We start from the raw sequence: 15,692 nt of genomic DNA, 5'->3' as shown, positions 1-15,692 counted from the left end.
TTGTGAGGAACGTGTAATGTAAAACCAACCCAGCTAATTAACTAGATCTTAAATACTTTAAAAAACACAAAGGCACATTTAGTAATAATTCATCTAAAGCATTGTGTTTTAAAGAGCATTAAGTGGTTTCCTGAGGTTTTGATGTAAATTCCTCATAACAGGAGCTGCAAATAAATTGATGGCACGTGTCAGAGAGAAAAATAAATGCTTGGAAAAGTCTGTCGGTTTTTCAAGCAAACCAGCTTTTGGTGCTGGATTTCTTAGCATATTGTGTGGTCCTTCAGGTCAAGAGTGAGAAATGCTGACAGACTAACACAGATATCTGCATACCTGCCCTCCCCTGCCCCGTTTCTGGGAATCAGGTCCATCTACTCACTATTTTTCATAAATTCAGTATTCTCTCAGCTTACATGGGGTTGGAGGGAGCAAAGCTAGCTACTTACAACAGCTGTGGAAAGCATGTCCATGTAAGAAGTCAGGAAGCTTAAAATCCAAAGATGCAAAAAGCATTACAAGAAGTTAATTCTCTCCAGTAATGAACCAAAACATGGCTTGGCTGAAAGCATTTGGGCAAGGAACTGGCTGAAGAACCAAAAAGCTGCTGCAGCTACTCCATATGGCTCATACAGCTACATCACACTGCACACAGGCCACAGCATCACCTCTTACTCCTCCACTGAGGGAAAGCCTCACTCTCCTTCCACAGTTCCTGCAGAGCCCTCCTGGCAGCAACCACCCTCTGTGTACAATAATTCTGCTCTCCCCCAGCTGCACTGGCTCACTCATCACCACGGAGCACAGCAGGGTGAGGTGTAACTTCTGCACTGCTCTGGTTAATTTTATTTCTAAGTATGAACCTGGCTTGCTATTCTGGTAAGAAAAATTCCATTCCATTGTTCTCTCAATTTGTTTTCACAGCTTCAATGTTTCAAGGATTTGTGCTGGCCTTTGAGAAGAACACCTCTGAAGCTAGAAAACAGTTTTGCTGCTGGCTGCCCTCGGGTTTCCCCTTCAAACAGTTCTCTGGCAAGAAGCTTCTGATTTTGCAAATAAAAACCTGTCGACAGGAACACATACCTGTACTCTCCACAAAACCAAGCTAAATAACAGTCCAGTTTTCTCCACTGTCTCAGCCCTAACATTGTTTCTGTCACCACTGCCCAGCAAGAAGCTGCTACAGCAGCCTCTGGAATGAGCTGGAGGGAGGCAAGGTGCTGGGAATGTGAGTTACTGCCATACAGCTCCAGTTATCAGCAGTTCTAGGCTGAAAGAAAACAACCCCAGATTTCTAAAAGCAGCCCATACAACAAGATGCATCTGGCTTCACCCCACACATTCAAATCTATTTGTTTTACCTATCCCTATCCCCAAATCTTAATCTGTCCCCATCACTTCCTTCCAATTGAGATAGGCATCAAAGGACTACATACTGGGAACTTAAACACCACCTCTTCCCCTTTTGTCCCACTTGGGATTAAAATAAATAAATGGGGGGAGCCCAGATTGAAGCTACAACAGTAATTTTTAGGACTGGTGTATTTAATACTGCAGCTTCAGTGCTACTGTTTATTTTAGAGGAGGGTGAAAGTAAAGTACCTTAAGTCCAAGCACAGGTAACCAGGGATTCCCCAGCTTTAATAAATAAAAACCAGTTATGATAGATATGTGATGCTATTGTTTAGCAACTGATACAGTATTGAACAAAACTCTTCTCACAGGTGGGTTATTTTCTGTCCCAGACTCACAGCTATTGTGATGATGTCTGCTCTTGCCTACAGATTCTATATGTCTCCTTCTTCTGAGCTTGACACAAATCACAGCTACAGCTTCTTCAAGTTGTTTTCCTAACAGCTTGTGATCTTGTTCTTTTGGCAGCTTATTCAAAGAAAAATGGCATTAACTCTGCTTAAATAGAAGCAGTCATTTTCTTTCACTGGCAATTAATGACTCATCTATATCTCTGTTTCCAGGGGTTTGGGGTTATTAGATCTGCCATAATCTACCAGTTATCAAAATCAGATTTGGGCACATCAACATTGGTAGAAATAAAGATATTGCACACAGGAGATTTCAAGATAACTTTTCTGTCACCAGCCATATGCAAAACCAGTTCAGTTTTTGTGCATTTCCTCTGTACTAGAGATTAAGAAGCATCTAAAAAAAACAATGCAGAGCATCTCTATTTACTACACACAGAGAATTGCTACAGAACAGGGTGATAGAGACCACTGAGTAGAAGTCACAAGTTGATAATTAACAGAAACAGTGCTCTACAACCTGTGAAAGTGTGCAGGATGATATCCTTAAGTTAGCCTGGAATGGAGGAAAAGTTGTGCAGTGAAATGGCAGCTCCCCCACGGTGTCACCTCAAGTGCACATCCCACACCACCTCCTCTGCTGCCACTGCCCCTCGGGCTGGAGAGTAAATCTGTCCCTGGCAGCTTCTGCCAACTACACAGTGAAACAGCTCTCATGACCAGGCTATGAATTGCACTGTTTTACTGTCAGTAAAAAGTCTGGGTATTTTCTCTTTTTTTATTTTTCCATTTTGGTTGTTAAGTATAGTTTTCCTCTATTAAGCACAGGACTTTTGTGTTACAGTAAAATTAGAAATCCCCTTCGAGGTTCCCTCACTCAGATGGACTCTATCTAGTCCTAACAGCTCCAATTACTAAATGGGTTTAGAACTTCATGTTCAGAGTGTCCCATGAGATGCATGAAAGGATGGCATCCCTGTGGGGGTGTTTATGCTCTTGCACTGCAAAGTTGCCTTTGGCAACCAGAGTTCCTGTGGTATTGTCATTGGGCTCTGGGTACTTTGGTGTGAACATACCAGATGGGGTAAGCTGAGGACGATGTTTTGCTTCAAAATTGAGTTTTCTGCTTTCTGTCAGCCTACAGTTTACCTCATCATTGTATGTGGGCAAGTGGGAGACAGGATCATGGTTTTTCATCTCCACTTTTAACTGTGCTTCTTTGAGTTGTGTGCTGAAACTGAGCATGTATTTCTTAAATGTTTCCTACTGTTTCTGCAATTTAAAGAGAAAAAATACTAACTCATGGTAACTTGGACAAAATTTAAGGAAGAGTTTGGGAAGTAAGAGAACTTTGCTAGAAAACTAAAGAGGAATAGATGTTTCTGTTTTCTGTATTTTAGTTACATCTTAAAATGAAGGGATTTACTCTTAAAAAATATTCTCCCCCAGTCAAAACATCTAATTTCAATTCAAGTCTGAAACCTTTTTTATGTGCTGTACATTTTGACAGCAAAGACAGGCAGTTTTGAACTCAGTTGACCAAAACTGGCTGGCAAACTTGAAACCCAAGCAGCTAAATCCATTATTTGTACAGCTGCAGGCACTGGGCTCTCCTCCACCCCCCTCAGATGATCGTGTTGCAGGACATCCACTCTGCATCAAGGCTGTAACCCTGAGGTCCTGCAGTAGGACATGGAGTGATCACAAGCCTCTTCTGTCCTTACAGGCTACAACAGTTCTGCCCAGGTTTTAAAGGGAAGTATTGCTAAAATCTTCTAACCATAGTAATGTTTAAACTGGTGCCTGTACAGCTACAGGCACAGCATTGCTGCAGCCCGAGATCTGAATGCAATACAGTCAATTCAGGCTCAAAGCTTGGATATGTTGTTTTAATACAGCTCGATTACATTTTACATTAACTCAAACACAGGTAGGTGGTGAATTAAATGGCCAACATTTAACAGGAGTGTGTGCTTTTATGAATCTACCTGGCATGAAAAATTGAAATTACTTCTAAGCAACATAAATGAATGCAGTTTTAACTTGGATGTGCTAAAAATATCACAAGTTCACGAAACATTTTCAAATAAAGAACCATTGTATTTTATATCACATATCTTCTGAGTTCATTTACAAGAAGCATCAGTAGAAGAAGGTAGAAGGAACAGCTTCACAGCCTGTCCTGCATCTGCCACTGGAGTTACAACAAGAATTTTCATGTTGGAAAACAAATAGAAGCATGTCAGTTCACAAGAACCAGCATCCTTGGCACCAAGGCCAGAATTTTGCGACTTCAGCTTTGCAATGACTTCTGTGAAGAGTCATTTGCTTCCTGAAATGTGTCACGCCAAGAAAATCCCAGATAGGAATCTTTCGCTTTTCCAAGAAATGGGGGGTTATCATCTGCCATAATTACACATTACAGTTTACAGAAAAAAATTTCCAATTTCGTTGTCTCTTAGTCACATTGCTTACTGGCTGTCTGAGTGCGAGGAGCACAGATGTTAAATAACCAGCTGCAGCACCTTCTCTACGTATTAGATTTGAGAGGAGGGCTGCCAGGGGTTTAGCTAGTTCTTAGTCCAACTAGAGACAGTCATCATCCTGTCTGGACTGGGGCAAAGCTTTTTTATGACATCAATTCTGCTTCACGGCTGCTGTGACACACCAAATCTGCTTCCCCGTCTGCATGGGAGGGTAACACCTAACTCAGCTTGGAAATCCAAGAGGACCAAGAATGAGAAGCAGAAACAGGGATTTATAATTTTTTTTTTTAAAACAACCAATTCCCCTACTCCCAGAGAAATTTATCTAACACTTCTGAGGCCCAGGCAACACAGTTTCGGTAACCTGTATTTACCTAAGGCTTAAAGGCTTTCCCAGACTTTACAAGGTGTGTGTAAACCATGAGCAGCACAGGCTCCAGAAGCTCATGTTGAAACCTTTGTAGCAGATCCACATTGTGTGCTGATAGATTTTAGCAGGAGGGGTTTCACATGCCTGTTTTCCCTCTCCACCTTCCCTCTCCTTATGGAAAGGCGGCTCTCCAAAGCCGCGTTATTTGTTACGGTGTTGCTTGTGCTTGTCAGAAAGCTGTTGGCCCTGGACCGGAGCCCAGGCTCTCCCGGGGCTCAGCATCAGAGGAGTGTAACAAGATAGGAAATATTTGTTGTCTGAAGGATAATGGGAAGTAGAATAGCAGGGAAGGGTGGATCCTGGAGCAGGCTTGGAGCACAGGATCTCTTGGAAAACACTCTAGAAAGAAGCTGCCAGGAGCTGAGACAATGCCATTGTCCCCATAAAGAGGGGGAGCCTGGAGCAACAAATCTAGATGGTGGGAAGGGATGAAAAACCTACAAAGTGGAAGAAACAGATATGAGATTCTGAGAAGGGAGAGCTCAAAGCAGAACCTGGCCAAGAGCACTGCCAGACCAGCAGCAGGGCTGGTGACTGCCTTGGGAGGGCTCAGCGCTCCTGTGCTTTCACTCAGGCAAAGAATTTTTTACTCCTGCCAAACAAATTCCACCTCCATCTTCTTCCAGGCAGTTGCAGTATTGAAATGCTGCAGTCTGCTCTCACTAAGTGCCTAGAAAACAAACTCAAACCAATCCGCTCCTGTCTTGAGACAGGATGTCACAGGTTAACATTTGCTGTGCAGTTTTTACTCCTGAGCAGGAGAAAAAGTTCCTTGGAGGGGAAAAACTGCACAGTTTGAACTCTTCAGTGAATAAATTAACATCCCTTCTCTGTCTCCTCCCCTTTCCTTTCTGAGGTTAGTGCAACTGCAGGCTTTAGTTCGTGTTCTCCAAATAAACCTGAATTCCAGAGAACGTCTTAACAGCTCCTCTTCTCAGGAAAGGGTTTGCTGTCACAAATAAAGCAAACCAGGAAAAAGTAACTTTCAAGTGATTTTCCTGTCCAGTCACTTCTTTGGTGAAAGAGAGCAAAGAAAGTCTTTAACACCCCTCACGATGAATTTTCAGCTCTGTTTGTTTTGACTTTTTGTAGCTAAGCCAAAAAATAATTTAAAAAAAAAATCAAAAAAAACCCAACCCACGTCTGAAAATTTCCACTAATGAATTCCAGACTTCTGGACTGCAAAACCATCTGCTTTCTCCCAAGTCATGTTGTCAACAACGAAGCACAGCTGTATGAAGGGTAACAAAATATTGCAGTTGCTTGTGTTTCTACACCCTCAGATTTGCAGGGTTATTGAAGAACAGCAGAGAAACCCACCAGGTCCAGTGCAAGGCTTTATCTTTACCTTTAACTTTGTGAAAATCAGCAGCTTTATGCTGATCGCATTAAGCAGACAAGGTTACATAGGTGAACCATTTGCACTGGTTTTGAAAATTCTTACAATAAGGAGCCAGTGGATGGCAAAGCACACTACCAGGGCTTTTACCACCCATCCTGGGAGGCAGGAGTTGGAATGCTGCACGTTACTGATGCTAAATAGCTATGTTGTTAGCTGCTGTTGTCCAGGCAGCCCAGCAGCTCCAAGGAGACAGTAAGTGTATGAACTAGAAGGTCCATTGAGCTTATAAGTGTCTCTCAAACCAAATCATTGCATTAACACTGCAAACAAGACAAATTTTGTCCAGCTCTGTGGCCATCAGGGACATCCAAGCCTGCTCATAGCAAGGGCATAGCTTGGAGTGCTCCCTGAATGTGCTGCTGGCACCTGGAGTATCCTCTGCAAAATCAGCAGCCATCAGCCTCATCCCCCCATTGTGCCATTTGATGGGAAGAACCTGATTAAAGCCTTAGCACTAAGCCCTGTCCTCTTTTGAAAGATACTACGGGATCTTCAGTGACTCTGAGAGGTTCAGACCCAGTTTTCTATGCCCTCCTGCAGACACCAGCTCCAGAAGCACAAGGTTCCTGCTCACACATTTGGCATCATCACTGAGACTCGACAGCAAAGGCACCAACCTGAGCCAGGCCCTGCCTGTAAGAGACAGGTTCCCACCACAAACCACAACAGGCAGCCTGGTGCTCCTCTTGAATAGGTCAGGGGTTTATTTTTTGCCTTTGTAAGGTGATTTCTAACAAAATTTTCTTCAGATAGACACAGCTGAAGCAATTGCTTCTTACCTTCAGCCCATTAAACACATCCTCATCAACTGCAGAGGCAAATATTGTGAAGCAAATAAAGTTTTACCAAAGTCTGATTCTGACATCTTTGGGAGCTCCATCCTTAATGCCAACTTCTTCCTTAAAAAGTCCTAGATGCATTTACAATTTTTAAAGAAACACAAACTAATTGATCAATAGAATTAATATAGCAAATTCAATGCCCTAATAAGAGGGCAAGGAGAGTTGATACAATGGAAGGCTTCCTATATGTTCCTAGAATGTTTTTAATTTCCAAATTTCTTCATTTCCTTTCTTACAGTCTTTCTTTTAATACGGCACAGGGGGAAAAGACTCTTTGAGATAGACATTTAGAAACTGAAACCAGATATTTAACACAGAGCCTGTCAAATATTTCAAGTCAGAAATACCCATCAGTGCATAAATAGCTTGTGCTTCAATTGTTACAGCCTACATGAAGATATTTTTGCAGATAGGCTGGGAAAAAGCACAACTTTGAATAGAGCACATCTTTCCTCCTAGGGACAGAGCTCCTATAAATTTCCATGAAAAGAAATAAATATTATTTTGGTTATTTTTCTGACTAGCAAAATACAAAACCCAATACTAAATCTTCTGCTCTGTACTCTGTTAATGGTGTAAACCACAGCTTACTCACTGCCTTGAACCTGCTAATACTTAACCAACTTAAACTTCTTTCTTATCCTTTAAATTGATGGATTCAAAATATATAAAAAAACCAAACCCCAAACCACAAAACAAAGACCAAACAATAAAAGAAACACTTCTCCTTCATAGGCATAACCTATCAGGTACAATTGGTGATGACTACATAAATAAATAAAATATAGCCAAGGGTCACCCAGGAATAAGAGAAGTTCAGCCACACAACAGAGTGATTTACCTGATCTACAGCAGCTGAGTTAATTCACAGGTGGAGACTACCAGCTTTTCAAAGAAAGATCCCAACTACACAGCTGCTTCAGGAACCCTAGTTCTATTTTCCATTGAGGTGGTTTGAGGACTTAGGATGAGATCTGAGCTTTTGGAAGCACAAAGTACATTTATGGATGTTGCATCCCTCAGGCCTTTCTGTAAACTGGCTCAGAACGGAGCAGCCCGCATGGGAGTGCTCAAGAGCAGCAGTGGTACATGTGCTCTACCTGCTGCCCAACCACCTGGGTGTGGCTTTGCAGGTCCTGAGCCTGGCCCCAGGGCTACCCTCTGCATTATCCCTTGCATCAAAATAGGTGAGGATGAAAAGATGAAGCCTGTTTCTTCCTTTCTTATTCAGACTGGTGGATTCTTGGGTTTAATTGCTTCTTATCGGCTCCAGGCCAGGTGGTCACTGGCTATATCCAAGGCTGACTTGGCCGCAGGGAATCTTCTCCCACTGCTAATTTGCATCCGGTACCTGTGTGTCTGCTTATGCTCGTATCTGTCACTTTTCCTTAGAAAAGCAACCAGCTGCTAGGAAAATTCCTAAGAAAGCAAGTCTTTATTGCTAGAAGCTCCCACACACAGAAGGATAGTGCTGAGGGCAGTAAATGCACTTTGGGGCTGGGGTAAGGGCTGCCTGTTATAGCTGCAATCTCAGATCTGTGCCTGTGGCTTTTAATGAACAGAGCTGTATGTAAGACAGATTATTCACGGCACCTACAAGTCAACATTTGCATTTGGTTTTAAAAGGATAAAACATCTGCTGGGGAGATAAATATAGTGATAAATAGATATTCCTTCTCATGGGATAAAGGACTTACCAAAGGTCCCAAACAAAGCCAGAGGCAGTGTGTGATGCTGAGGTTGGAGCACCTGTAGTGTCTCTGTTCCAATCACAACAGTCCTTCTTTCACCTCTCAGATCACACTTGAAAACCAAAGGTAATGAAATATTTCATTTTTCCATACAAGAAGTCTCTCAGATGATCTAGGCAGGTAGGACCTGCCCTTTGCAAATTTTGCTTTTGAAGACTCTTCTTACCTTGCAGTTCTTGCTGATGTGTTATTCTACACTTGAGAAAACACATCCAAGAGGAGACTGAATGCGTTTTTTGTGGCCAACAAAAATAAAGGAGCAATTGCAGTACCCATCTCTTCTTTACCTGTTCCTGCTGTCCTGTCATGTGCATTGCTAGTGAAACTGTCAAAATGCAATAAAAGCCTTGGCCTCTTGGCAACAGAAAGAACGAAGAAGTGTTCCCTGGGTAAGCTACATCCAGTTGTTGTTCCCTTTTTATTAAAGGACCATGTTTCATAAATAGCATTTACTGACAACTTAGAGGAGGTTTCAGTAATGACTGACACGGTCCGTCTTTTAATGGATCTGTGCACTGGGCAGAAAATTAAAAGGCAGGTCTGCAAAATTAGCAGGAAATATATCCTTTTCTGGTAGGCAAAATTACAATTCCTTTCTACCAGATTTGGCTTAGATTTAACAAAACATATTACACAGATGGAGATTTCTTTCAAAATCAAATTAGCCATCCTAAGCTAACCAAAATTTAATGGTTCTGGTAGAACAGTTAGATGCAAAATAAACTATCAAGCAATATTAGTTTCATTTTCTCTTTTAGATTGATGTATTGTTTGCCAGTTGGTTGTGTTTTATTTGGGCATAATTGTTAGAGTAATAACACTATAAGGAAAAGTTCAGCCTCTGATTTTATGAAAATGTTTATTTCCAGTATTTGTGGTTCCTCTGCTTTCCATGTTTTGATTCAGGAAGAGAAAGAAGTTGGGTTTTAATCTTGCTCAAAATGAAACTAAACCCACAGACGTTTTGCCAGGTCTTTTGTGGTAAAACAGTATCTTCACTGTTTGCAACCAGCCTTTCTGCTTCCTAGCACAAAGTGAGACATCAGAAGAATGCCGTTGGGAGAGCAAGCCATCAAAAGGAAGGTATCTTCAGGGGAAATTATTTCCTTCTCCAGACTGAATTTAGATATCTAAAAAGCTTCCAAGAAAATGGCTTAGCACATGCATTATATCCCCCAGCGCCCCACTGTTAGCAGCTGCACGCAGAGTTTCAGCAGTCATCTCATAGAAATGGAACAGCAATTTTCACCGAGACAAGAAGTATCAATGGATGCAGAGTAGGAGCCCAATTTTACAAGGGACCCCCCCACTCCTCATGATTTCCCTTTGAAGCACAATCCCTCTAGCCCAGATGCTGGAGTTCCCAGTCTGCAAACTGTTCAGAACAGGCTCTGAGCAGCTGATTTCCCGACCTTCACAAAGTGCTGTGAAAGCACAATGTACCCCTTCAGGGACATGAAATACCTGTCGAATCTGCTTTCTACTTAGGGGTGTCTCCGAGGTGAACCCTAGAAATACGCTTGTGGCATTCTCCTTTAGCTCTAAAGCACCGGTTAGGCCAGGGGAAAGGTTAAAGGGTTGAAAGGTTAAATGAGCTTTAGCAGATCCTATTTAAATCTCCTGCTCCATCATTGATTTTTTTAATATAAATGTAGGGAAGTCACGAAAGTACAGATCATTAAAAATACTTGAGTACCAGTTTCCTTGGTTTTATAATGCCTTGTGCTTAGGCAACTTGGGAATTTAAGTCCTGAGCCTCAGCAGCACTTTCAGCCCTCAGTAGCCACTTTTCAAGTTACACATGGGAAGAGCACAGTTAAGGAGGAAAAGATGTCCTTTGGGAAATAAACTGCACTGAAACATCAAATCTATGCACGACTGACCTGATATGAAAGATGATCAGATGATAAAGCAGATGCCCAATATATCTCTCTGACCTGATATGTGTATCTGAGGCAAGGAAGAGTTCTCTCTGCCAGAATAGCTGTGAACCCTCTCCCAGATGTGTGTATGTAACATATCCATCCCCTACCAGCCAAACCCATCCCACACCTTTCTCAAGTGCCCCAGTTGCCCTCCAGCTCTTCTTTGTGTGGGTGCTCTATTGCTTTCCTTCTTGATGTACAAGAACAGATTCCACTTTCTGGTCTGTCATACATGAAATCCCTATTTGTGCTTGGTCTTTGCATATTAAGTGCTTTAAATAATTAATTTTGAGTTAATTATTTTTAAATTGAATGTTACAATTAACCCATCAGCCCAGGTACAAAAATCCAATTCCATTATCAGTGTTCCTATTTGTTTAAAATTTATTAATAGAGTTGCACCCTTCCCAGTTAAAATTTTCCCAGTTAAAAATCACAAACTTGCCCCTTTTCAAGCTACAAACCACTGGTACACCATAAGAGTTACCTTTCCTGTGTTTACTGTATACTTTTACAAGTGTTCTGAGGTGTGTTGGATGTGTTTTAATACTTTTTGTAGGTGTTTCACTTGCATTTTGATTCCAAGGCCAAAACCCCCCCACCCAGTCTTAATAGCCAGCAGCTATTTCTAGCTACAGAGCCATTACTCTGCAGGCCAGTTCCATGGCAACCTGAATACCTGAATTTTAATGAAGGTATTGTATTCCCTTATCTCTAACTGATACCACCCCCCTTGACAACGATGAGCCATTGGTGGACGGAGATGATCCATCAAAGGGAAAGCACCAATCGCCTTGGACCGAAGGGGCGGGCTGTGGGCGGGCTGTGGGCGGAGCAAAAACTATAAAAAGGACGAAGCCGAGAGGCAGGCTCTCTTCCCTCTTCTCTCTTCCCCTCTTGCTCTCTCCAGACTAGCTGTGGGAGACATCGGTGCTGGGCATGAAAAGCCTTACCCCTTTTAAGGGGCTTTTAGTGATTTTTTTAAGTCAACCCAGCACTGCAAGTTTTTTCTCTACCTGAGGTCTAGTGCTGTCTCAGCCAGAAGATCTCAAATCCCTGCGCTCCTGGGGCATACCATCTACCGAGCCATAGGATCCCAAATTTTTATATTTTTCTGATTTCTGTAATTTTTCAATTTTTTTTGTTTTCAATAAATTAATCTTTTTAAGAGTTGTCTCATTTCTCACATGGTCCCCACCAGTGATCGTTTCCCTGACACCTCCTGCAGGAGCCATACGAGTTCAGATAATGAGGATCCATCTGCACAAAATGTGTTGGGCTTTATTTTGCTCTTGCTAGGAGTTTCTTCAGCTCTAATGCAAGGCTGAATTAATCTATTCCTTGCAAAATCATCTAAATATTAAAGCTATGTCCTTAAACTGTTTTGAAGCCTTTTGGTGAAATCTACTCTGGAAAACACTCCACTTGACTATAATGCCAATAATGTCTCTAAACGTTCTCTCCAGTGAAGGGAGTGACATAAAAATTTTAATTCCTTCCTTACTACTCACTCTGCTGTCTGCCCTGTGTGTAGAAACAGCTGAGTGATGGGATGGTGTGCGTCTCAGTGACACATCCATCTGAGCTAATGCAGGAAGGCAGGACCAGGACAGAAATGAGCCGTTGGAGTTGTAGCGTCAGATCTTGCACTTTCGGGAACCACATTTCATAACCTCCTGCAAGAAATATAAGCTCAAGACTGGTGTCAGCTGAGCAAGAGGCAGGGAAAATACAACCTAGAGAAAGTCCAAACCATCTTCTAGCTAGCCAATTTACATTAACATTGGCAGATTTGGACTGATGAGCAGAATTGACCAGAGGGAAATACAAGCATGCAGCTACCAAAGAGTTGTAAAAGACCCACAGAGATATTCGGTCTCCTGTGTGTGTTTGCTGGAAAATTACCTGTAGTTGTGTTGCTGAGTTGCCTGTAGATCCTCAGGGCAGGATCCAGCTGGTTACACAGAAAGGATGAACTGACTGGTGGCATCTTCCTGACTTCTACTGGCCATGACTTGTTTGCCTTTGTGCTATCTACAGCCATAATTCAGGGAACCTGGCTCACCTTTTACTGGGTTATAAACCTGTCTAAACAAACAAACTTGAAGTGTAGCTGGGCTAAACTAACAGCAGAGGTTAAAGACAGGGTCTCCAAGGAAAATAACTGATAGCTCAATTTGGGAAAGAGCTAAAGCTGAACATTGTGTTTTGTTTCCAGTGTTCCTAATGAAGACCTAAAGTAGAAAACTTAGAATTGTTTGTATCACCTCAGTAGGAAACTGGGAAGTTTTAGGATTCTGCAGCAGAAATGAATCCTAGAAGATAGCTAGAGAGGTGATTTCAAGTATCACCATTTTTAAACTCTCAGTTGGAATCACTACCTAGATGAAAACACCTCTGTAACACCTGGTGTTTCTACCCCAGCTCTCTAAGAACATCACTGCCTTTGCAGAAAAGGTGTTTAAGATAACAACCTGGACAATGCTTTAAAAAAGACACCAGACAATAGCACTAGGTCTAAAATCTCCTCAGAGAGACACTGGTTTACAGCAGGGCAAGCCATACCTGACACTAATTGTAGCAGATCGTGACTTCTTCAATGACATTACACACAGAGCTAGATTTTGGGGGTGGGAGATCTTGGATTATGACAGCTCAATAGCTTTCATTTGCACTGCAAAGTCTATCAGATTTGGGATTTTAATTTGACATTGCAGATTACAAGCAGTTTTGACCCTCATGAAAAGAATTTTCTCCTTGATCTTTACCATTCAACTGAGCCAGTCTTACTTCCCCAGCAGGGCACGCTGATGAAAACAGGCTGCTATTGTAGGTTCTGCTTTCTGTACAAATCCTGACTTGCACATTAGCTAAACCATATTTGCTGCAGGGGAAGAAATGTAGATTTTTTTTCTTTCCCATCCCACTTCTTCTTTTCTCCGAGGCATCCATCCTAACATCTCATCCTAGCACTCTGAACAACATCGGGGCATGCATGACACCACCAGTGAGGCAGGGGACAGCAGCAGCAGCCAGAACTTTACCTCTGAGCAAAGTTAGTCAGTGGCCATCTGAACATTTACACTGAATGTTTTCTTTTTCAGCTTCCACCAAAGGGTGTTTGTTTTTATGCACTCCTTTTATTTCCTCAGCAGCAGCAGAGATGTTTTGAATAAGGCAAGGGGAATACTTCTGATTGTTTGGATTCTGTTCAAGATGGACAGATTTATGTGTTTACCCTGGAAATGACTTATTGGATCATACTTTTGAGCAGAGCCAGGGAGCCCCCTTGCCTCCACCTCCCCCAGTCCCCAGAGCTCTGCCATAATGTGGTTTTCATTATAACCAGGAGCATTTTCTTCTTTACTAGAGTACTTTTCGTTATGCAGGGAGGAGAATAACTAGGAACTCAGCCTCTGAAGGAAAAAAATGATTAAAATTATTGGGGAGGATAAAGGTATTTTAGACTCATATGTGTGTAGTAGTGTTAAAGATGTGATGATGGAGGCTGAGGGAAGCCTTATCCTTTGTCTACAGTGCAGCAATATGATAAAATAAGGATTAGTTAAGAGCAGATTTCAAGACTCAGTTTAGATCTTTGGTATGCCCAGGTTATTGCTGCAGTTCAGGTGAATTGATTCAATTGGGTTTCTTTCAGTGGTGACCTTACCAAAGGAACATTCCTGCTTGCCAGCCCACCAACCCGGGGCTGCCCCTTGCAGCTGAGTGAAAATTATAAACTATTTCTAGAAAGATGAAGATGTTGAAGAAATTCCTCTTCAGTTTCGCCTTTATTTGGGCATTATTTTTTCCATGCCTTCATTATATGATGGTTAATCAAATCCAAGATACCTCTCTTGTTTCTGTCATGTCTCTACAATGCACTTTGCAGGAATACCAGAATATGAACTTTTTTTCCTGGAAGAGGAGAGGACAGAGATCCCCTGGGTGAAGAATTAATTGCCTCTTTTTGGTGACAAAGTATTCATCCCAGTAACTTGCTGAGTGACTGAGCTTTATTTGCAAAGCTTTTTTGCCAGCTTCATTCATGTCACACTTGCTCTTCTGTGAGGGATTAGAGCCCAACTGCCTCCTTAAAAAAACATTTTTGTAGTTATATTACCTGCAAGGAGAGCTGTGACACCAACAGAGAGATCAATCTTGTGCACGTGAGCCCCATTCACCCCAAATCCCACTAGTGCTTGGCACAACAGCAGCCCATCCACAGAACACCACTTGCTGCAGACCCCAGGGAATGTGGGTTGCTGTGAACATTTCACCACAGTTTTTTGCCCCATGGAAGTGTCCCAATAAATCCCCAAAATAGTATCAGAGCTTGGAGGGATTCCTACCTCTGCAGCCCCTTGATATATATCAGTTTCAGAGGCTGATATGTATCGAATTACCAGAGTTAGCATCGTGGTAGAAGAGAAATTCCACTGGATGACAGAAAGATCTCCTGTTACCCTCCTAAGGGGAGACGAACTGAAGGTCTGTAGGGCAGAACTGCTCTTTGACATGTCAAGTTCCAGCCACAAGAGGTTATCTCAAACATCTGCTGTTGATTTTCATGACCCTGGAGGCAGACACATCTCACATGGCAGCTTTGCCCCTGCATTTAGTGTGCCTTGCTTTAGTCTTGTCTTTCACTTTTTCATCTCTCACTCCATCAGTGTGGTTTAATGTAGAGGAAGCTTTACTGAGTGATTTCCTGGTTTATATGATATTTTAATGAGGATGAGAGAAGATGAAGCTGAGCAGCGAACAAGTCTATCTGAAATTCTGAGGTTTCTGTGTGAATTCCTGGTGTGGGGTTCATGCACCCCTCCCAGAGCAGTCAGGCATGAGGAAGCCTTTGATGCATGAGACACAACAGAGTCACGTTTCCACAAGGAGACATTTCCAAATTCATATATTTTCTCTTCTGATATTTCCTTTTCAGCTGTGGCCTTGCATGAGATAACCCAATAATGTTTGTTTTTAAAGAAAACACAAAAGCTAGCAGATATAATGACTGAAGATATTGAGCAAGGAACCATTACCCAATTGTAACCACTTGAATGATTCTCCAGATGTACCTAGCGTGTCCCTACCATGTC

The sequence above is a fragment of the Coloeus monedula genome (genome assembly GCF_965178545.1).
Source record: "Coloeus monedula genome assembly, chromosome: 15".
Classification (NCBI taxonomy): domain Eukaryota; kingdom Metazoa; phylum Chordata; class Aves; order Passeriformes; family Corvidae; genus Coloeus; species Coloeus monedula.
The sequence above is the reverse complement of the archived record's forward strand: the minus strand, read 5'-3'. Positions refer to the sequence as shown.